General features: G+C 38.1%; 1 protein-coding gene across 2 annotated transcripts in view; it reads left to right on the top strand.

The window, feature by feature from the left end:
• Positions 1–23,929, top strand: part of BMPR1B (bone morphogenetic protein receptor type 1B) — a 234,388-nt gene that overhangs the window by 37,713 nt on the left and 172,746 nt on the right. For both annotated transcript variants that reach the window (XM_032109038.1, XM_032109036.1), the window contains exon 2: positions 9,661–9,731. The gene's annotated coding sequence lies outside the window, so the exon portion shown is untranslated. The remainder of the gene's footprint in view (positions 1–9,660; positions 9,732–23,929) is intronic.

Below are 23,929 nucleotides of genomic sequence, written 5' to 3'. Positions count from 1 at the left end.
TTCAAGATTGGTGGTAATTCTAATATATTTTCAAGTAAAATGTTCAGTTCAAAGTGATTTGCCTTTTAAAATTTGATCTGGTGTGTTTCTTTAAAAAGAGGGTGATGCATTGGCTTTGAGGCAACTTGAATTTTGATCTTTGAGGAAAGTGTTGAACAGTTGCCTGCTTAATTTTAGGAAGCTGAATCTTTAACAAAAAACTTAAATTCAGAATTAGAGAAAAGCTTGAAATCAGCTTATCTTATTAGATAATACTGTGGGAGTTACCAGGAAGGTTTATACCAGACTTCACTGCTGTTGAAGCACTTTTTGTTGGGCTGCTTTCAGTTAATGTTTTGCAGCACTCCTCTTGCAGCCTCTACCAGTTAAAACATTTGGGGCTTTCCCCCAGGTGAGGAGCAATTTGCAAAGGTGCTACCAAGGAGTAGGAGCTCACCATAGCTCATCGAAAAATCTCAGCAGGTGCCAGATTAATATACTCATTTTTGGTTTTTCAGTTGTTCAACAGAATCCTGTTTTAAGGCAGATGATGATACTCATCTTCTTTGAAGATCCTGGGAAGGCTTTGGGGAAGTAAAGCGAAACCTCTAAAAATCTGAGCTACAACTGGAAGAAACGTTTCTCATGGAAGTTTTTTTAGTCAGCAACTTCGTTTTGAATCAAAGAGCATTTGGGTGAACCCATTATACCACTCATGTAAGGTATCTTTAGCGAGCTATTTCACTGCTTTTAAATCCTGTTTTAATTTGGTTTAGAGTTAATGTTTGTTTCAGTGGTTACAGCAGGCAGTGATAATGAGATTTATTTTTTTTTTAAGGTCAGTGAAGTATAAATGCAAAGGAGATTAAAAATCAATTATTAAATCAAGATTTCCTTTATTCTCATTCTATTTATCTTTACCTCTCTTTGATGACTTCCCTTTAAAGTATTATACTAATGTAGGAAATGAAAGATTTTCCTTACGTATATTTCTGTATCATCTTGGATTATACAGGATTTTTCCTCTCTTTCCTGAAAAACATGCTCAGTCAGTTCACTTAGCATGTATGAAAGATGAGCATCCTCTCTGCATACAGACAAGTTATTTCTTTATAATAATGATTCTGTTATTAATTATATCAAATTTCTTTTACGGAGAAGTCTGTATTTTGCTTCTTGTGTAGAATGGATATAAAGTGAAGGAATTCCAGTATTTCACCAGAGATGCAAGCAGAAATCCTGGAAAAGGGTTGCTAAACATTGAATCTGAATGCAAATGTTCTGTGCTAAGTGTGGGTTATTTTGCTGAAGGGTGTATGTGCATGGATTGAGAAATAGTGTGATGTCATGAAGAGAGTGTATGGGCACAGCTGTGTGTGTTGAGGCGTGGCCCTTCAGCTGGAAAATGATATACTAGGATATCTTCACTTTTATCTTTGTGTTATTATGTCTTTTGTTACTGAAGTAGTTTTTAAGGAACTTTGAGAAACACAGAGTCTGTGGTTGATGGGAAATCAACTTAGCATATCATTAACATCAACAAATGAAATAGTAAGAGAAAGGAGAGACTGGAGTATCGAGCTATTGACTGTTCTGTGTGTTTAACAAAGGACGTTAGAATACCATGTTTAAAATAGTTGACTAAAATTTCAGAGGCATTACATTAGCATAGATTTTACTGCAGATACACAATTCATATTGAAATGGTGAGAAGGGACACACAAATCCTTGAATGTACAGTTATCAAAGGCTGTCCAGAGAGCTTCCAGCATTTATTGGAACGTCAGTGCCTTCTGAAATGTTTTGATATTTCTACTGTATTTTCTAAGATGATAGAATGATTAAATCTTAGCCAGTTGTTGTGCTTTTGGGAATCATGAATTTCTGGAAAATATCCCTCTGCTGTCAAAGAAATGAAGTTCTGTTCTGGGGAATTCATCTGGAAAGAGCATTTCTTCGGGGGCGATGGGGACCATCTGTGGAATTCCAGCTACGCGGAAAACCTGGAGCAGAGATGGGCAAAAATACACCAGGATGCAGGCAGCTCTGAGGAGGTCACTGTGGTAACCTTGTTTAGAGGAAAGGTCTGCATACGTGGGCTGACCTTCTGACCCTTAATAATTCAAGAGTAGTGTTATACATTCTTCATGCCTATGCACTACTTCTGTGGCATAAAGCTTCTAACCATTCCCAATCTTCATATAATTTTCAAATGCGTATTTACACATGTGCAATATATACACACAGAAACCCTGCCATTGTTATTTAGTATGCTGCCTATGTAGTTTAAAATCATTCAACTCCAAAGTAAACAAAAGCAAAAGGAACCACGCTCCAAGATTCAAATTGCTTTTCTAATGCAGTGAATTAATAACTTGCTTTGTTACCTCTCTGTAGTGAGGTGCATTTTTCTGTTTGAACCATTTGGTTCACAAATTACTTTGTACTCCAATCTTTTACTGCTGTTGTGAGATTTCGTCTAGCAAGCAGTGTTTGTTTTCACGTGTGTGTGTTTGGTTGGTTTTGGCCATCTAGTTTGAAATTCCATTATATGCCTTATTCCAAGTTACAATGGAAAGACCGCCCTCCCCTCCCCCCCCGCCCCCCCCTTCCCTCTTTCCTCTCCTTCCTTCAAGGCAATGAATTCTGTTCCTAAAGAGAAGATCTGGCTGTCGTTTGTCTTGTAGCTTAAGTAGCAGTGTGGTTGTGTCCTTTCAGAAAGGAGGTCTCTGTCATTTCCCCCTCCCCCCCAACTCACCACGTTTTATTTACTGTATGTGGCAGTCTCTTTAATGGAAAATGCAGAGATGTGTATGAAGTCTGAAAATAGGAGAGAAAGGTTGGTATTCCTTGTTTAAAAGTAATAGCACATTATGTTGTAAACAAGGAAGGATTTAGAATTTACTCTGATTTTTGTGCTGATATTTTGGCTTTCTTGTTTTTCACTGCATCAGCCTGTAATGAGCTGTAATTCTCACTTCTTTGGGTGTTTCTCACTATCTATTTACATCGTTAGCCTTCTTTAAAAAGGGAGAATAAACACAAAAGTTTTCAACTCTTTTTGGTAGACTTGTCCCATTATAGTTACTTCTTTCGCATTGCAGCAATCATATCCATGGATAATGTTAACCTATTTCACTATTTTCATAATCCTATTGTTTCAATGGAAGGTCTCAAATTTATGGAGAACACACCCAGAATTGGATAAATATTTTTCTGTTTTAATAGGCATTCCATGGTTGTGGCCTGCTGTATCGACACTGATTTAGAGATTAATCTGAGAAGATGGGTTAGGACACCACCTCTGTTTCTCCTGGAGGAGAAGGGGGTTGGGTTTACAGTTCCTCTTTGGACCACTGTCGTGGGGATCCTGCTTGCACAGCTGTGGGAGGTGGGGAACACGTGGCCCTTGGTGTCTCTGGGAGGACCCACCTGCAAGCTGCTTGTCTTTAGCCAGGTACATGAGTTGAGCAGTCACTCTTGCATAAGCACCCACTGCAGAAGAGTGCTGCTGACTAATGGAGACCTGCTATTCCTCTGTACTACCTCAGATCTGATTTTGTGTACTTCAGCTTTGTTAGTCCCCTCTGGGGACGTTACTGAGTAATGATATCAAGTATATCAAATGCCCTTCAAATATGCATATGTGCTTTTGTTACCAGCATCCTATAGTTTTGTGTTCTGTCTTCTCCAGCGTGCTTCAGGTAGGTATCAGTACAAATTTCAAGGAACACATCTCACTCTCCTTTAGAGACTGTAGCCTAGGGCTCCTTTCATCTCTAATGATAGTCCCTATCAGCTCCTTGTGGAAAATGTAGCTACACAGGCCCAGCCTTTTACCAATAGTGCCAGCCAGTTTGTGTGTAGAGAACAAAATAGGTCTTTGGACCCAGTCTAGGCTTGGGGGTGGAACTGAATTCCCAGTTGCTAAGGGAAGGTGGAAGCCACAGTTACATTCTTTATCTTAGTCCTTTGAAATGTATTTTCTGACTCTCCCTTTAAGCTTAGGTGCCTCAAAATAATAGTGGTAGCTACTTTAAAGCACGTACATAGATGACTCATAATGTCAACACACATGATTTTTGTAGTGCCTTTTCTCCTCTACTTTGGAGTTAAAAACAGCACTAGAATGTCCCAAGCATTAATTTCATGACTGGCTAGAATACAGCATTCTAATATTGACAACTCCGATAAAGTCTCAGTAGAGCCATGTAAACTTAAGAGATATTTATACTGTCACATTTTGTTTGTACTCAGACTTTGTTCAAAATCTTTAAAAGTTGACTTGGATTTAAGCGATTACATATGTTTAGTTGCTAGGTTTCTTTTCCATGGAGTAACTAGTAATGAGTACAATGTTGCTGCATTTCTGCTGATAGGGAGGCATTAAAATTCTCTGAAGTTGAGTAGATTATTAATTATATGTTGAAGGTGCTTATCAGACTTTTAAATATCAAAGATTTTTGCATTTGAAAAACAAAGAAAAGCAAAAACCCTGAACAAATCAAGAACCCTCTCCAAAACCTCAAAAACCCCAAACCCAGACTCTGTTACGATATCAAGCAATGTTGGTCCTTGTCTTGGTTGTTTATGATTGTGCCGTAGCTCATTAATCCTGGGATAACTCTGACCTAGTCACATGAATTATGAATTAGAGTTTACTCCTTGAGCATCTGATTTGTGGCACTTGTGTGCCATGGAAACAGCGGCAGCGAATACAGAAGCCAAGTTCACCATGTTTCTTATCTTTGCAGTGCCTTTGCAGGGACTTTTCCGACTGAAGAAACAGAGTTTACTCTTTTTGTACTAAGAAAATATTTGAATGTATTATTTCAGAAGTCAGTGTGAAGTGTCTTTTTTTGGTGGATTTCAGTTGAAAACACATGGATCATGTTTCATGCTCTCTGTTTAGATAGGTGCTTGTCATTCTAACAGTGAGCAAAGAAGGCTCAGTGTGTGAATGCCTGCATGGTGTGGAGCCATAGAGAGGGATAGGATGTTATTGGGGGATGCGGGAAAGCATGAGCAAGACAAGGGCTGCATTGCATGGGAGATGTTTTTTGTGCCTGCATCTTGGAGAGTCTCTCAGAATGCACTAATTTGCAGCACAATAAGTACAGAAAATAGGAAGTAGTAAGAAATGCATTGAAATAGATGAGCATTCAGTGGATAGCAAAACTGTATTCTGTAAGAATGTTGTAAGAAAGGGCCTTGTGTTTTTCCTGACAACCTAAATATTGGCAGCCCTAGGAAAGCTAGAAAACCTGTGGAGAAGAGTTTATCCGTATCTGTGAATTATGTTTAAGGTGGCAGATTGTCAGCATCTTACTGCTATGTGCTGCAGTTTCCTTTAGTGTTTGACTGTGTGTGGGGGATATAAGACTTCACAATTGTCACTGATTATAGTGGTCACTGATTACACCTTCCTGCTGGAATCTTGTCCTTCCAAGATTCAGTTCTCCAAAGATGAAGGTTAATATCAGTTCAGTGTTTTCCTGAATCTTCTGGTTTTTTGGGGTTTTATGAGAGCCTCTGCTTGCCTTACAAATATGCCACTAGAAAACTGTAAACTTCAAATTGCTCCAGTCTTAGTGAAAGCAGTATCTTATGTGATTCTGTTGTATGAAATCATGTAGTCTATTAGGAAGGAAGGAATTGATTTATATTCAGATTAATTTTTTTTTTGTCTACTTGTAATTAGATTGATGTGCCTACTCACTGTCTTGTCTGTACTGCAGTTCTAATTTTCCCTGATAAAACTGGTAGGTACAGACAACTGCAAATGCATTGAATTGATTTCTTTCTATCATAATGTTGGGTAATTTGAGAACTGAAGCCGCTGTTGAAAACTGTTGTCCAGAAGAATTATCTGTGTTTCTACAATCAAACCATGTATTTCTGTATGTTATACTCACACATACTACAAAAAAATACTCATGAACTCTTCTGTACATGGTTTTTGGTTTTTTGGGGTTTTTTTTGTGTCTCGTGGAGGCTGCATCAGATGAAATCTTGTATTCCTCATGCTGTAACACTTTTCTGTAATCTGTCTCCATTAGAAACTTTCTGATGGCACCTATTAATTTTCTCCATAGATTTTAAATACTATTGATGCTGAGTAATGTATTTAATTAGCCCCAAACTTTCTGTGTAATCATTCCAATCTGTGCTTCTCTCTCAGCTTTTGCCTGTAAGGTTGACAAATGGCAGGAGGGGGAAAGGGCACTTTCCTGTTAGTGGCTGTGGAGCCTTTGGTCCTTGGGTTGTGAGAGCAGTTGCTCCTTCTGAAAGAGCTGTGAAAGAACAATGAAAATACTATTTAGCTTCATTTAAGAAGTCAAAACAAATATAAGTTGTAGCAAAAAGCTTCCTTATCTTATGAAACAGGACATTTTTATGGTTCCTTTAGTGTTTCCCGTATTTTTATTTTAGTATTATCAGCTTATTTGTGAAATCCCGGATTGTATTGGTCAGAGCTAAGTTCAACTTTGTCTCTATTTGTGCAGGGTTGAAGAAGAAAGATAAATCAGCTTAAAATTATACAAGTGTTTTCTATGCAGTTTAGTTCAATGCTAATTGAATCCTTTTCACATTTTTATGGGCATTGACATCTTTGACTCTTGTATTGGTTATACACCAATTCCGAAGTCAGGCACATTAATGTCAAAATGCAGCTGTATTGGTCTGGTAAAGGACAGTGTAAACTGTACAGCTTAATTTTTTAGGGTTTTTTTTTTGTTGTTGTTTTTTTTGGGCTTTTTTACTCAGTCTTGTCTTTCCTGTGTTTCTGAGAATAAAATGAAGCAAGGTGTTTATATTTTTAACCCAGCCCACAGAAGTAACATATGGTCAAATGCCAGCTGAACCATTTGTTTGTTAGGCAGCTCCTCTGGGTCACAATTAGAAAAAATTAAGTCAGTTAAGGAAAAGAGTGGGAAACACTCTCAAATAGGACAACATGCTTTTTGGAAGCTGGGAGCTTACATGCAGTATTATGCATAAAGCAGAGAGACCAGTCTTGTCAGTCTATAGCGAAATATATCACCATTTGTGTATTTAGCATAAGCTTAGCATGGAAAAATTCCTCCTTTAAGGAATCCTTTAAAAATAAGAGAGTGAAATCATATGCTTGAAGGCTGTAAATGGAAATTGTTTCAAGCAGGAGAGGCTGTGCTGTGATTACCGGGGACATCCACTTGTGGAGTGCACCTACTTGAAACCAATCCCTGGTGTCTGTGGGATGGAGTTGAGAAAAAGAGTAAAAAGGACTAGGAAAATGGTTTCCAGAGATTTTAGAAAACAGGAAAATCATGTGAAAATATCCCTATGATGTTTTTGACTGTTGCTGAGCATGGCAAAATTGAGGAGGATATTTTTGTCCCTTTGTGGGAGCTGAAGGGAAGAAGCTGTCATTCTTTACTGCCAACCATCCTGTTTAAACTCCTTCAGAAAAAAGATCATGGAAATTTAACTGCTTGCATGAATTGTAAGCTCCCAATCAGGTCCTCATCCCTCTCTTAACTGTGTAGGAGGACACAGTCAAACAGATATGAATGACTTCAGATTGGACATGAGAAAAAGGCTGTTCACTGACAGGGCTGTCAGTCCCTGGTAGAGGCTGGATGCGAGGAGAATGCTGTGGCAACTCCAGAGTTGTGTGAATGCTCAGAACAGGCCAGGAGAGTTTGCTCATGGAGGTTTACTAATTTGGGAAAGTTTTTGATGCTGGTGAAAGCTGTTCTGTTAAATGCGAGCTGTTAAAATAGTTTGGTGATGGAATACTGATACAGAGGTGATTGTGAAAAGAAATTGTTACACCAAACCTTTTCTACCTGTAACTTTGTATAAACACCAGACAAACCTCTAGGATGTATAAGCACAATTTAAGGGAGTATTTCAGAACAGATGACCTTATCTGCACAAATTAATGCACGTGAAAAAGCAGAATCCCTCATATTTGTGCCCTTTTAAAAACATTCATAAATGAAAAAGGAAGCTTTCAAAGTCTCTCCAGTGAATCTTAGGGAGTAAAGGCAGTAATTTTTCTGAGTTCTAATGTGTGTTGTATATTACAGATGCATGAAAGCTTCCAAGATATCAAAGTTAGAGGTATTTTTGGGGTCACAGACTCACCATTAGCAGCTGGTCTCTGTTAATTAGAAGCAAAACCAAAAGATCACAACTCACTTGAGCAGGCTTTTTTGTACATGACTCTTCACAGAATACAAACAAAAGTAATGGAGATTTTCTTTTATTCAGTAAAAAGGGAAGTGTTAATGTATACTGTGAATTAACGATGTCATTACGAGCTAGTTGCATATTTAAAATGTAGCATCTGATTAGTGCCTCTTAATTACCTGGGTATTTTCTTTAATAACAAACATTCATTTTTCTTTTCAAACATCAGGTTATTGAAATTCCAGAATGACAAACCTGCTGTAGGAACAGGGACAGCTACTTGAATTGGCCCATTATCAGCAAGTCAGTTGTATTTATGCCCTTGTAAAATTTCTAGGTGTTCTTGCACTGTGAAGGAAATGATAAGTATTTGGCCACTGTTTGGGAGAGGAACGAGCTTGAACCATTCTGTAACTCTTGAATTGGTGTTGATATATGTAAAACTACTTCAGATAAGATAAGCAGTGACATTTATGGTTGGACTCGATGATCTTAAAGGTCTTTTACCAACCTAAATGATTCTATGATTGTAAAGATTTTGGGAAGCTGTCTAAATGAATAATTTCTGCTTCACATTCTAGTGTAATAATGGAGTAGTTAATTAAAGAGCAAATACAATAAGGCTCTGGTCCTCCTTTTCTCCTTCCCCCTCTGCTCTTGTGCCTTTCGTTCAACACATGAAATTTCTTTTCCTTGCAACACAAGCTTTAATATGCTCATTCTTCAGCAGCCTTTATCATCGTCCTTCTGCAGCTGTCGTTCTATCTTCTTTTGCTTCTAGCCTCTGTGATTAATTTTCCAGCCTTGTCTTCAGTCCTCTGTGGCTGACTGAAGCTGTGCTTGCTTAGGACTTCTAATGCTTTTATGGTTATACTGATATATATACATATATATCTATTTATATTTATTTATATATATATATAAATGAATCTCAATTTTTCTGCTGCTTATGAGACTGTTGCTCTTACCCTAACACTTCTAACTTCTGTTGCTGTAAAAAATCCCATCCTCCTTCCATGGAAGGGCTTGAGTTTGTGCATTTGTTACAACAAAGAGGAGTGATGATCCTCATTTTAGAGGATATGTAAATTATTAGGGGATCCAGAATTATTTTTAGTCATGTGTAACATGTAATCTCATTCTTCTGGGACCTCTGTTAAGATGAAAAGAAAACTATGGTCAAAGATTGTGTCATGGGTTGCAATATTGCTATTTTATCTTGGAAGTGGACCTTATACACAGAAGTGTAATTTTCCTCATAAACCAGTGTTGTTGAATATTTTGCTATCAGTGGGCTGCAGTTCATAAGAGTGTTTGCATGTTACTTCTTGAAATAAGGTAGTTAATATATAACTAATGTGCCATCAGTGGGTGTTTTTCCAGATAGCATTATATTTTTGCCTGAGTATCATACAAGAATTGGAAGGTCTGTATTATTTTGTAATGATTTAAACCTTCTTTCAGAATATCACTAATCAGTAAAAAAATGTTCTTTGCCTGCAGGGTGGAGTTCATTTCTTTTGTTCCTGAGAGCTGAATAGGAGAAAGGGACATTTCAACTTCTCTTGATAAAGGTAAGACAGCATCTGTTGATAAGGATAAGACACTGTTCATTATTATGAGCTCATAGAAAGTTTGTCAATGGAGGGTTTGTTTATTTTGGGCTATTTTTCTCCACTTCTGTGCTTTGTAGTAAGTGCAATATGTGATAATGTAACTTGTATTGGGAATGGAATGTGTTAACTCTACTGCAGGTATCAGTAAAGGGTCTGAAGATAAGCAGGTACCTGTAGATCAGCATGACAAAGTGGATAGCAATTTGTTCTGCTGCTGGTACTTGTGGTATTTTCCATGTGCCATTGAAGTGGCCTGCCTAAGTTCATTCCATCATGCTTCCACAAACTAAGCAAGGGCTCTTAAAACCAGTAGAGTTTTCTCCATGTTGCTTGTCAAAGAAATGTATAGGCTTGCCTGCTGCTACCTTCACTGCTCTGTATTGTCACATGAGAGTGCAGAGGTTGATGTGAAGAGAGAAGGACCTTGAGATCTATTTTAATTGAGATAACACCTTCAAATTAAGCAGCAAATACCTATCCTAACAGTGCTTGTCAGAAATAGGAGACAGAGAAGGGGATAAAACTCTGGAAGTCTTCTGAGAGACATGCCATCCTCAATGACTCTTCCTTCATGTTGTGCTAAAAGGTCTAACTTTTTATAGATTTGTGTGTTGAATTAAAGCTTGCAAGAAACATTTAGACGTAGAGCATGCGGCTTAGTGTTGAACTCTTAAATTCCAGTTTTTGATGCAGAAATCTACACAGCGCTGTCTTTCCTCATTTCCATTTGGCAAATTTTGAAAAGTGGGGTTAGGTTTGATGTGACAGCTGCTAATCATGGGGTTGGTCTGGTTTAACAGTGACCACACGTGCAGCAGATTGACCATCCATGTGCCCTTCATGCAATGCAGGTAGGGAGCATAAGCGTGGTTCAGTTTCTGTTCAGAGGGGCTGGAATTAATACACAGTCATTTCTAATTTGTCCTGTGACAGAGGCTGCAGTCTCCCAATGAAGGTGGTAACGTGTCTTAACCAAGCCAGTCACTGCCTATTCTGCGTCTGCATCTGCAGATCCATTTTTGACTTGTTCAGCATTGCATTTGACAGGATGGTATAATGAAGGCTCCAGTTGTATGTTGATGTTTAGACTATCAAGAGCAGCACAGCATAAGTCTACTTCTTGAAAGCTGAATAGTTTGGAAAAGAGGAAAAGACAACTCTAACAAAGCTGAAGAGAAATCAGAAGATTGACCAAAAATCAGTTTTGTGCGTGTGTGCTGATGTAGCTGATTTTGAGGTTTTCTCTGTAAGCATTACACAACTTTCTTGATCAGTAGTTCAAGGCAGCACTATCATGCCACTATGTATGGATGCAGTTTTTATGAATTTACAAGTGTTTACTGTACTATATATAATCTACTACTGTAGGGGACGAGAAAGCTTTAATCACCTTCATATCCTTATGATTGTATGGATATATAGACTTTAGGAGTTACGTTGCCTTCTTGCTTAGCAAAACACAGCTAAAATATTTTTGGTATAAAAACGTTCTTTCAAAGTTTTTGGTTTCGGAATTCAGGCTTTAGCTTTAATCTCTTATCCAATGATAAAAAAAAATGCTTTTGAGTTCTGTAAAATCCTTCTAATGTACCCTGGTGCTCCTGTCCTCCCTCCCTCTTGCAACTTGTGAATCCATTGCCCATCATTTCAATCACATTTTGTGATTTTTAAATATACTTAGCATGTATAATCTCAAAGGTTAAACTGTTGTTGGAAGAATTCTCAATCCGTCATGAAAGGAGAAAGAAATTGTCCTGCTGAAGTGATACATTTAGCGAAGGACTTGTGGACTCATAGTGAAGGAATGTGTTATGTTGCTAAAGATGCAGGGTGAAAAATTGCTATGCTAACATACATGAAAATGTATTAATAATAATTTACTGATAAATTAATATGGCCTGAGCTTAATCTCATTCTGGCAAAACCCATGTTGAAGGAAATGAGAATTTACTGTGTTAGGATCTAATTGAGTATAGTTTCTTTTTTCCTTTCTTTTTTTTTACCCACCCTTCTTTCCTGCACTGGAGAACTCATGTAAAGTAATAAATAAATTTTAAAAATAAAATAAACTTAAATATTTAAGAGTACCTACAGTGTTAACTTGCTGGTTACAGTCAAATACTTTTCTTCCCATCCTTGTGAGAATCGGTTGGCTGTAAAAAGCACAGTTCTCTGGTGAAACAGTGTACTCTTGTATTTTCTGAACCTTGAGCAGAAGTTATTCCTTCTTAGAGGTTGCTCCATGCTTCTTGTTCTTCCCATGGTTGCACAAACAAAACAGCAGCACATTGCCTGCTTTTTGTTACTTTGTGGGAGTGGAAGAGCTCAGAGTTCACACTTAAATTTACCAGTATCCAGCAGGATTTAAGGATTGCATTTAATGACACAAATTCCCAAACGTAATCGGCGGCAGATTCAGTTTCTGCCTGTGTGAATTGGTGATCGTGGGTAACTATGGGAGGAACTTGAGCTATACAGGCAGGCTCAGCTAACAGTGCCACTGAAAGTTTGTTGTAGTTGTAAAGCTCTCATTCTTCCCCATATCATAATAACTACTTCAGCTTAAATACTTCTGCAGTGGCTGCAGGCTTCATGAAGAAAAATGTTAGCTGTTCCCTGCCCCTACCTGCAGTCTGCTCCAAAAGCGATGCCCTTAAGTATTAATTTTGCTTTATTTTTAACATGATATGCATCTGTATTATACACAGAAAGTTCAGGTCTGTAAATTGGGTGTGAGTGTAGGATGAATATTTAGAAAACGTGCTTAAAAACATGCCAGTGGGCTGCCAGCTTAGGCTGGGAAAACTCAGGTCTTTGGGAGTGGAAGGCCAGACACTTCCCTTCAACTTTTCCTACATCTTCTCTCCCAGTTATGATGAGCAGTGTAATTTTTTTTTTTCACCACAACATAGTTCAAGTTCAAGCCAACAGTCCTCCCTATGTGTTTCTTAATTCTTTCTTCCTTGACCCTTAAATCAAGAACCCCTTGGGGCAGCAGCACTCTTCATACTTGTCTGGTTTATGATCAAGCACGTGTGTGTTCTGGTAAGTCTTCTCCCTGAACAGAGAGCTGCATCAGAAAGCAAATGCTGTCCCCAGAAATAATATTTGCCTCAAAGGAGCTTGACCTGCTTTGTGATGTTTTTGGAAACAAAAAGCAGGAATAAGCATTATATTGTAAACGAAGCGAGGAAAATAGGGTTGCTGTTTTCCTAAAATAAGAACAGAGCTTTAATCCTGCTGAAATGTTTGGTTTTCTGGAGAAGGTTAACTTTCCAGGAAGTTGGATGTTGTCTTGACTTGTTTATTTTGGATATTTCCACTAATTGATTGTAATCTAATTATCCACATACAAAGCCAGGCCTCTGAAGCAGCCAGTAACTACAGCTGGAAAGATTTATTGTTACTCTTCCATCGAAGGAGAATTGAGTGGTATTTATGTTTTCAGTAGTGTATAAATCTGGAAGTGGAGTCAGAGCCAGTGAAGTGTGTGATATTTTGTGTCTGGGAACTATCTTTCAGTAACTGTTCTCGTGACTCAGTTTATAGGTGCATGTTATAATTTTGAACAAATATCAACAGGGCAAGGCTGATTTGTGTAGAAAATTTTGCAAGGCGACATTTTGTTACCTTTCCTGTTTCATATTCTAACAAAATGGTCTGTTCTAGATTACTGGTAAGCTGTTTTCAGCTTGGGAAGGTGACTACTCTAAAACATTAATACTCAGGAATGTACCTCTTTCTCCTCACATAGTGGCTTATTTTCTTTTGTATCTAAAAGGTGATCAGTACAGAGGAGGGAGGTTGGGGGAGGAGTGGATGTTGCTGAATGGAGTGGAACGAGTTACTCATTCTTCAGAATAGCCAAAAGGTAAACTTGAGTGCACTTGAAAAACCACGCTGGTAAAATACCCCATGTGTAGTTCAGGCTGTTAAATACAATGTTTGCTATTGACTTTTTTATTGGGTTAGGGAAAGAATCAACCCCTGAGAATTCACTGGGAAAAATGTGCTGTGGAAGATGTTGAGAAGTGGCAGTGTAGGCTGTAGTGCTTTTCACCCTGCACAGCCACCTAAATGTGTGTGGTATGTCTGCTCTACATATAGAATATACACAAATATGGATATGTTCAATAGACACATATATAAATATTTGCTAAATAAATACACATGTGTTCATATATAGGCATATATATGTATATGCACACCCATGTATATGCAGACGTTTATATGTGTAAATACATGCGTGTATAATAAGGACGAGTACAGGTATTCTCAAACTGGGGATGTAGCAAGTATCATGGAAGGCAGGAAAATGTGCAGGAAGCTTTTTTTTTTTAGTAGGGGAGGAAAAGGGAGTTGAAGGGATTGATGGTATGATTTACTACCATCACAGGACTGAAGTTTGGGTCAGACTGGGAGTGGGATTCTGTTGAGATATATATTTATATTGCAGAGTGAGAAGAGGTAGAAAAAAAACTATTAAAAAGTCTCTAATATAGAGGAAGGAGAATTCACAGTGCTTAAGAAATGTGGAACACGTCTGAGACCACAGACTACTCATGGAAAGCTTGCTGGTTAAAGTATTAGCTATATGACGTGATAAAAAAAAGACTTGTTCAGGTATTTATGAAAAGATGAATATAAGGTAAAACAGGTTGTGGTGGCAAGGCCACGGTAATGTAACCTTTGCAGCCTTGAGGAATGAAAAGCAGGATGTAAACACAGAAACTAAACCCACCTTATCTTGGTACAGAAAGTACGATCTGCATCTCCCCTGGCCTTGGATAAGCAGGCAAACTGTGGGATGCCTAACAGAAGTTGTTCTAGCCACTGATAGTGAAAATAAATCTATGTCATTAAATGAAATGAATAATTTTCATCACAAATGTACATCTTGTGGATTCATGGAGCTGTAAATCTGCTGTTGAAAAGGTGTTGTGTGGCAAGTCCAGAGTAAAAGAGGAGGAAGCTGAATAAGATTTTATTTTGCCAAAATTGCCAGTTGCTGACTGAGACTATTTCAAGTGAATCCTGGCATATTAGTATGAAAATACTGACTGCGTCAACCAGTGTTTTCTACTAGAATAGCAGAAAACACTTTGGAAATAAGTTGGTTGTTGTAGTTGCCTGGAAATTATTATCTGCTGTTGTGACTACCTAATGCACAAAAGTGTAATGTGTTGTGCCAGGGTAGTACAATAGAAGCATTGTGATAATGTGATAATTTCTCTTCCTGGAAAAACATAATTTAGATCACTGAAATCAGTGGGACTGAGGGACACAGCTAAAATCTATCACGTGTTACTCCCCTGAATAGTGTTAATTGGACCTTAAGTACATTCCTAGGGAATGTGGTTGGAACTGTAGCGCATCTGTCCATCATATTTGGGACACTGAGATATTCAGCAACCAAAGTTCTGTTATCTGTTGTGGGTGAACAACATATTGCAAATTACTGAAACTGTGCGTGGAGATAGTACTTTCTGAAAATCACAGCTCTGTGCCTGGAATTGAATTACTTGTGTTATATATTGCACAGCCTATTGGCACGCTGAATTAATGTCTCTGGGGACCTACAAAAGGAATACTTATTTGGAGAATTAGAAGTCAAAACTAAAGGACTAAGCCTGCTGTAGAGATCAGACTGCTACACTGAGAAAATCAAAGTCCATGTGTGTGATTTAAACCGTGTTTGACATGCCAGGCTTTGGTTTCACCAGGAGACTCACTATGCTATTTGGCTGTGTTTTTAAAACCCGCAAGTGTAAATTAGAACGAGCTAATTTTATAATTATTCCCAACAGACACACAAGTAATTTAGTCTCAAACATGTTTATTTTATAAAGACACAATCATTCAAAAAAGAAGTGCTGAGAAACCACAAGTGGTTTGAGCAATAGAAGCTTAGAGCTTTGGCAAACATGCACATGTTTAAAATGTGGTAGCATTTGTTTAAAAGCCATTGAGTGTTCCGTCTCTTTCTTTGCAGCTTTATGACTGTCCTTAAAGAGTAGTACCAAAGAACTGGGGGGTGGAAGAGTTGTTTTGTTTATGGTGGTACTAGTCATTAATTTAATTTAAATTCCAGGAAAAACCTCCCTTGTTCAGCCTTGAGGAATGAAGAACAAAATCATGCTTGTTTCATATACTGCTAGAGGAGGGACTGATCCTGAGACTGAATAGAGAAGGGGATTTTAAAAAAAAATTTTTTTAATCCTAAAACTCGATGGATTGTTCGTTCTGAAGAGACAGGGATACCCCTTCAGTAGCTTAAAGAAGCGACTGCTCGCAGGGTATAAATATGCCATGGGGAAAGGGCACCATATACAAATATGTTAAAGTCCAGATTGTAATGTTGGCCTGTAAAAAAGTCCTTTAAAAAGTGGCTAGAAATAGTGAAGTTCTCAGCAGTTAATGAGCAAGCTCACTTATGTCACGACTCTCACCAGGTCTCTGATATTTTTTTTTGGTGCAACCCAGGAGGAAAAAAATACTTGACGATGAGAGAAGTGTCCCACAGTCTTTGGGCCTTATACAATGCATGATATGATGTTACAATTTTTTTAAAATAGTATGAATAATATCAATACTTTATTTAGGGATGGCAAACTGCTCTCAGACACACTGGACTTCCTGAGAGCAGTAGGCTTTATTGCACTAAGCTCACAAAGACTAGTTAGTCTTTTGGCTTCTTTTACTAGAAAGATTAAACAAATAACTTTAGAATGACTGCAATGTGCTGTCAAAGGTGAGTTGTAGCCTGCTTTGCTTCTTTAAGGTGTTGCTTAAATAAATCTGTATTTGCCACTTTCTAAGCAGTAATTTGTGTTCTGATTTTGACACAAGTATCAACTTTACAGGGGGGAAAGGGAGACATTTTATACAGTACAGATTTAAAGCTTTTACTAAACTTATGGTAAGATTTTTAAATACAGACTTTTTACGTTTCCTGTCCTAAATTGTTAGGATCACAAAACTAATCCTTCATCAGGCAATGTATCATGTTTTGGGTTCAGATTGTCTTGCTTCTGCAAGAATTTGCTTAGCTGCATCTGAAGCATAATGCTGCTGGAGTTAATGTATAAGTTTCTACTTTTGGATTTTCAAAAAGTGTTCAAAATTTAGGCACCGATTTTTCAATAAAGGTAATCAGACTTAGGACTATAACTTCTTCTAAGCTTTTAAAATTTCAAGCCCTGTGCAAAGTAGGATGGTATGGTTGGGAAGTCAAAGTGATGCGAATTACAAAAAAACCTGCAGTAAATGGTTCTTTTAGATGCCAGACCTTTCTGGCAATTTCCATAAAATTTCAATTATTAAGTAGATGTGAGTATTTTGTTAATGAATAAGAAGCTAGAATATTTATTTTAGTCTTTCAGTCTGGAGAAGTCACAGAGATTCAAGGAGTTTTTAGGCTTTATGGAATATCTTAAAATGCAGTTAGAATTTTTCATTGAATTCTAGATAACTTTTTTTAACAGCACATGGTTGTTGATTTCGTTAAATATACCCGACTCATAGCTTCAGTGAAAAATTAGATTTTTAACTTGAGTGAAGAAATATTGCCCTGGTGAGAAGAGATGTTAGTGGCTTGAGGAAAGGAATTGTTATGAGTATTTATGTCAGTTTTCTGCATGAACTCACTTGGCATATCTTCTGCAGTGTTTCAATACTGGTCATCAACTTTCCAGCACAGTCTAAAACTGTAAGTCCAAGCCTTTCTCTGTGGCCAGGGGACAAGGCATTGCTCTTGCTGCTTTCTGCTCTAATAGGTATGCCTTCATATTTACATTTCCCATCAGAAAATGTGTGTTTTCAATTGTTGAGTGCAGGTTTGAAGATTTGCCTCCAAAGCTGGGAAACTCTGTGCAGCAAGGGGTTACATGTGGTGCGTCCTCATCTACATCCAGCCAGCAGAAAAGGCACTGACTGATGGCACTGGGTGGTTGAGCACCACTGGTTGCATTCTCCCTTAGTATGTTACTGTATGGTTTTTCTGTTAGTTTACATAGTTGTGTGCTAGAAATGTGTTTTTGTAGTTTTAGTCATTAAAAAGTTCTGTCTTTCAGTTTTTGCAGCAATATGCATGACACACTGCTCTTCTGCAAAGTTTTTAATGTAAATGCACTATTTTGACACTTCCATCTAACAAACATTTTCTTTTTATACCCAGACATCAAAATCCTCAAATGCCTTCATCTTCAAACTGATATTTGATTTTAAATAGTTACTGAAGTTGAGTACTTCTATGTTTGCCTTCTCCGATTTTTAGTGCTGAAATATTTTATTTGCATATTTAATTTTCTGTACATTATTTGCAGCGTGTTTTCCTATTTAATTTTGATTTCCTTTTTTTATGCCTCTAAGTCGTGTTGCAATTTTTGAGGTTGGATGTTGGGCATCTCTTTTGGGAATATCGGTTTAGAGAATGGGAATGAACGTTCAATATGGTCTTTGTATCCCTTTGTTATGAAAAGCAGATGTAATGGGTGATTCCTACTTTTTTACTTTAATGGCTTTCAGCTGCATTTAGCTGGTTACATTTGTTATAAATATCATTCACCAGAAGAAAAAAGCTAAGCAATTAATACTGCAAAACTGCAACAACAGAAAGCGTCACTTATTTTCTCAAAGTTGAAAGAAACCGATTTCAGCCTCAAGGTTTCTGCAGCAATGTTATTTTTTATTTTGAAGTATACATATCTAAAACACCAACAAACATGTGAAACCTTTGAATACTGTTATTCCACATACACCTCTGGCATTTATATGCATGTGAAGAATTGCACTGAACGCTAGTGCTACAAAAGAAAAGAAAGGACCTTAGCGATGTGGCACTATGTGGAAAGAGCCTCGGGGCAGTAAGCAGACATTCCTTTTTTTTGTTTCGTACAGATGTGAATTGTAGGAATTCCACTTGCCTTTTTTGCATGCCTTTTTTGCATCCTTTTGTGCTTTTAAAACATTTTCACAGATCTAAATATTGTCAGTGAGGCTTTGCATATAAAGGGAACCCCTTTTATGAGGGTCACAGTACTGACTTGAAAAAAAGAAATTTTTTGATGCTTGAAAGCAAAATAAGTAAATAAAAACACCAGGTGGACCTGATGTTTTTATGTCCTGGTGGACATTTTCTAGCTCTGGGCATATAAATATATATATATGCACACACACTGTGGGAGTTTTTGAAAGAATGCAAAGAAAAAGAGATGGCAGATATGGAGATTTAAGAAAATTTTTGTATAACTCCGTGGATTGTGAAATTACATTTTAGTTTTAAATGCTTATATTCTGCAGATAAAGTTTAAAAAAATCCTCTGACATCCAGAAAGTTTAATTTAGAGGTGTTTTTTTCCTAGTTCCATTTAACTATGTTTATAGGTATCAAATTAATATAAAGTTCAGCAGTGAAAACCAAATTCACAGTAAAGTCCTTCCATCTGAATGTACACTCAAAGAACTTTATACCCAGTTTTCCTCCATTAGCGTACGTGTAGTTAAAAGCTACAATTAAAATGTCATCTGAGATAGGTGAGCAATGGATTTGTTTCAGACTGATCTGAGTCCAGCAGATTAAAAAAAGAAAGAGAAAAAAGGATCTTACAATACTTCAGACATGATGCCTGCTCCTTGTTGGCTTCCAAAATTACCCTTGAAGACCTCATTTCAAATGATGGAGATTTACAGCATTTATGTGCATAGTCAACGAAGGGAGATGAAAATGTAACTGCAAGCAGTCATCAAAAACTCAGTCTTTCAGTTAGTTTCAGTTAAGAAAAAACAGTTTATTGTTAAGTGACATGGTAAAGTTGGCAGGATTTTGTCAAGTCTAAGTTAGAGCTGAATCAGCTGCAGGTAGGAGATAAAAGGCCCAATCCATACCCCACTGAAGTGAATTGAAAGCTTCCCAACAGATCTAAGACTTCAAAATTTGCCAAAAGATTTTGATTGTGTGTGATAAGGTTTTATTTTTTAAAATTTCAATAGCTAGAAACATTTCAGTAGTTAGAAACATTATTCATTTACATATGTTTAAATAAGAAAAAATATGTCGTGGAAGTCCCTGTGTTGATCCCAGATATTGGTGCCTGAGTCCTGGGAGTTTTGGAGAGTCCTGCTTGTGAGGCTGTGCTCATCAATACTTGTCACTACATCTACACCCTGCAGCCCAGCCAAGCCCTGTGGATTTGAACCAGATCAGATGTGAGAACTTGCTCATGTATTTGTCAGCCTGGCAGAGCACACAATGATGTATTTATAGCTGCCTTGTACCAGCTGCAGGAAGAAGGATGATACCTGATCTGGCATAAAATCTACCAAGATAAATTTACTTTAAAAAAAAATTTAAAAATTTATGTCAGCAGAATGATTTGATACCTGTTCAGTGTTTGCTTTTCTTCTTTTGTCATGAGCTTTCACTGCTTTTTTAGGTACTGAGCATCCAGAAGCTGCAGTTACCATCTCATTGAACCACATACTACAATTAGTAATACTGCATATTAATCATTTAATAATATTAAATATTTGATCTGTACTGAAGTAAATTGGCTGTTTTCTGAAAGCTAGTAGTTGCCAGGGTATAATTTCTGGAGATTTTTTTTTCCCCTCTTACTGAGGGAGAATTTTCTATGACAGGATGTTTTCTCCTCTCCCTTCCCCCAATCTGCCCTCCCACACAAAACTCGTGGTTTTCCTTGCTGTGATGTAAACATTTTTCACAAGGAGGATTCACACTATTGAGATAGAATTATGTAATAGGAATTTATTCAGGCATGATATTTCTCCATTTTATTAGCATAACTGATAAAAACGGATGGTTTTATCAGCCATGGTGAGCCTGACTTGGGAATATGAGCAAAGTGAATGACAGAAATGCCATAAGACTTGCTACTGGACAGGGAATCATGGCCTTACTAGAGTAAATGCTTGTGGAACTGCACCATCAGAGCAGATGATGATGCACTAGTATTTCACATGGGGAAAATCTTATCAACAAAGGTTAAAAGTTGTCTCCTTGTAGGTATTTGTTAATATTTGCAAAGTTTGACCAACACGTGGGCTTTTGGTAGACATGAAGCTGTTAAAAGTTGGTTAAAGAGGAATGCAGGATAATAGAAACGTACAGTTCAGTTCCAAGAAATGGGATGATCACCTGGGAAATACGTTGGGAAAGGTAATTGGGGGGGGCGGGGGGGGAAGAAAATTGTGAGAGGAGATTGTTTCAATTGCAATGCATGCGCACACATGCGGGTCTTCCACGTATAATCCCATTACAGTCTGGGATAAAGTGAATAGAAAAGCCTATGCAGATTTCTGTAAGTGATCCCTGCAACACGAGATGTGGGATGTGAAGAGCTCTGGTGAATGCCAGTTGGGTTTTTCTGGGTTAAAGAAGAAATGACATTTTCACTTCTCGATTTTATAACACACTATCTACTTTGTTTATGTCAATAAATACAGTGAAAATAATCTGTCAGGAGCTAACATTTGCATGCAGCTGCAGAAGTGTCAGGAATTTCAGGATACCATCTTGTTTCACCTCTCAGCTTGCAGCTCTGACTCAGGTAACACATCACTTACATGTACAAATTTGGCAGCACCCAACAGCCACTGGTGACAATTTTCATCAAAGAAATACAGTGCAGATTTAAAACAATTTATAGAGCATATTTGTGTTGTGGGGGCATTTCAGTCATGTAGTAATTGCCCAAGAAGGGTTTTGCACAACTGCTTTCTTACAGTTTTACTGACTGCTGTCCATAAGCAGGAGTTGGGTTACTGGAGAGGTGCTTGCAGGGTCTGTTGACAGTATGGCCACAAGTAGGCAATAGCAGTGCTCAGGCAGGAGAATTTGATGAATAAGATAAACCCCTTATAAACTAACAAGTATATCCCTTGGCTGTATGAAAGAAGATGACGGCGTTAAGGTCACGTTAAAGCCCTGAATTGTTTAGGAAAGCTTATGTCTTCCAGCTGGGCAACATCACACAGACAGTTCAGAATACACCAAAGTTTTGGCTTAACAGAAACACAGAAAGTCAACTTAGGTAATTTTATCTGCTGTGTTCCCTTGGGCCAGGGCTTTGGAAAGGAGAGTAAGATGTGTCATTAGTCATCGTTGCCTCTTGTGAGCTATTAATTTATTATGCTCTTTTATGTCTGCATGTATTTTTGTAAATAGTGCTTAGATTAAACTCAAGTGTATGTATTTGTAAAAAAACAGATGGATTGGACTTTCTTTCTCCTCTGAGTAGGGCTGGTACCATTTGTACTCATGTTAAACATCTACACTTATCTGCTGTCTGTGAAAGGTTTGGTAAACTTAGAAGCAAGACTAATGGTTGGTGAGAAGAGCAAGTTGCAGAAACTCCGATTCCAGTTTTTCTCACTTTTATTAACAAAGTAACAGCCCATGTGTGCTGGACAACTTTAGAAACTTGGTAGAACTTCATATACCCACCTCTGTACTTGCAAAGGGATTTTGGGGATGCTTAAGTGCTCCTCCGTCCCAGGGCTGTGTGTACACAGTCATGAAAGGGTCGTGAGAGAGCTTTTTAAGAACTCCTGAAGGATCTTTCAAGGTGAAGTGTAAATTTGGCATTGTTGTTTTATTAAATAATCTTTCAGCTATTCCAGCTTTTGATCCTGTTACAGCAGTGCTTTGTGTTGAAGTAAATAGGAACCTTGGAAACGCGGTGTGATGCTGCACAATCAGGTTCTCCAAAATCCATGAGTGAAACTGTGCCCTCACTGGAGGGAACGGAGCTGGGATGCCACGCACAGGCACTGGTGAGAAGGCGAACTCAGCTCTTACAAATGACATTAAGCACAAGCTACATAACTGTTAAAGTCTCAGGCAAGTTTGACTTGTCTTTAGATGAATCAAATACATTCTGTGGCTGATACAGTTTGACAATGGGTATTTTCTGACTTCATTATGCCATAGGCAGTTGCTGTACTATTTTTAGAGTATTGGATTCAGTAAAAAATTAATTAAGAAGAAAAAGAACTGTGAGGATATCTTACTATGGATTTTGGTGTTCAGCAGCTCCAGGTAAGCAAGGCAATGACATAAAACTAGGATGCATGTTTAGTTTAGTGTTTTGGCAAGGTAAAAGGTAGGTTAACAGGGAAAAGATAGGATTAGATAAACTCCTGGTATAATTTCTCCTTTAGTTGCTCATTAGGTTTTGCCATTGGGTATAGTTAGCTGTGGCATGACTTTATGCTTTATGTTAAAAGCGGATGTTGTAATTTGTATTCAGGCTTTGGAGCGAACAAACTTCTGGCAGAGGGAGAGTTCTCTGGAGGGGATGGATCCTGAAAGGAGGGACCTCAGGAGAAATCAGACCTGCGGAAAACCTGGCCTGTTACTACAGCATGACCTTTTCCATGCTGTGTCTTGGTTCCTGACTGTAACCCTTGAGATGCAGCTTTTTTTGGAGCTTACTTTATGCCCTTTAAATGTCATTTTGTCCATCTTTTGCCTGTCAGAAGTGTACAATGGAGGCTTTGCAGCTCAGCAGGGTCCCACTTATTGCTGTGGTGGTTCCTTAAGCAGAAGGACAAGAGTTGCTGAGAAAGAAATGAAGCTTTGAGAAAGTGTCCCTGGAGATGAAAGGAAGGTGGGAACACAGGCAGGGGTGTTTTGGCACTGCTGGAAGTTGCCGTATGGGTTACCTGAGTCAAACTATGTACTGGTGTAACAGTTTTGGTGCCCTTCTATGAAAGATGAGATAATTCTGAATTAACAGAGGTTTTTTCACCCTTTCATAGCTAAAAGAAAAGCTCATTTCAGGCCTAGTTGTAACATTGCTATTAAGCATGATGCAGCTTCTTTATCCAGGACTCTGCTTTCTTCTGAGTGGGTTTTTGGGTACGTGAATTATCCCACTGTTGCCAGCAAGCTTGTTCCACGGCGCAATGAAGAGAGGAATGCAGTATGTGTACAATGGAGATAACTGTTTCCCCACTTACACTCCCTGTGGCATGCCTGCTTCCATGGTGTTTCTCCCAGCTCCCTCTTTGTCGTTGCAGCTGGATGAATGTTGGAAATGTGAGGGTTTTCCATTTGTATTGTCCATGAACAGATGTCCCAGTTGCCAGTGGTTGCTCTTGCTGCTGTTCTGTTCTTCTCAGGTGCCTCTCAGAGA

The sequence above is a fragment of the Corvus moneduloides genome, chromosome 5, assembly GCF_009650955.1.
Source record: "Corvus moneduloides isolate bCorMon1 chromosome 5, bCorMon1.pri, whole genome shotgun sequence".
Lineage (NCBI taxonomy): Eukaryota > Metazoa > Chordata > Aves > Passeriformes > Corvidae > Corvus > Corvus moneduloides.
The sequence above is the reverse complement of the archived record's forward strand: the minus strand, read 5'-3'. Positions and strand labels throughout refer to the sequence as shown.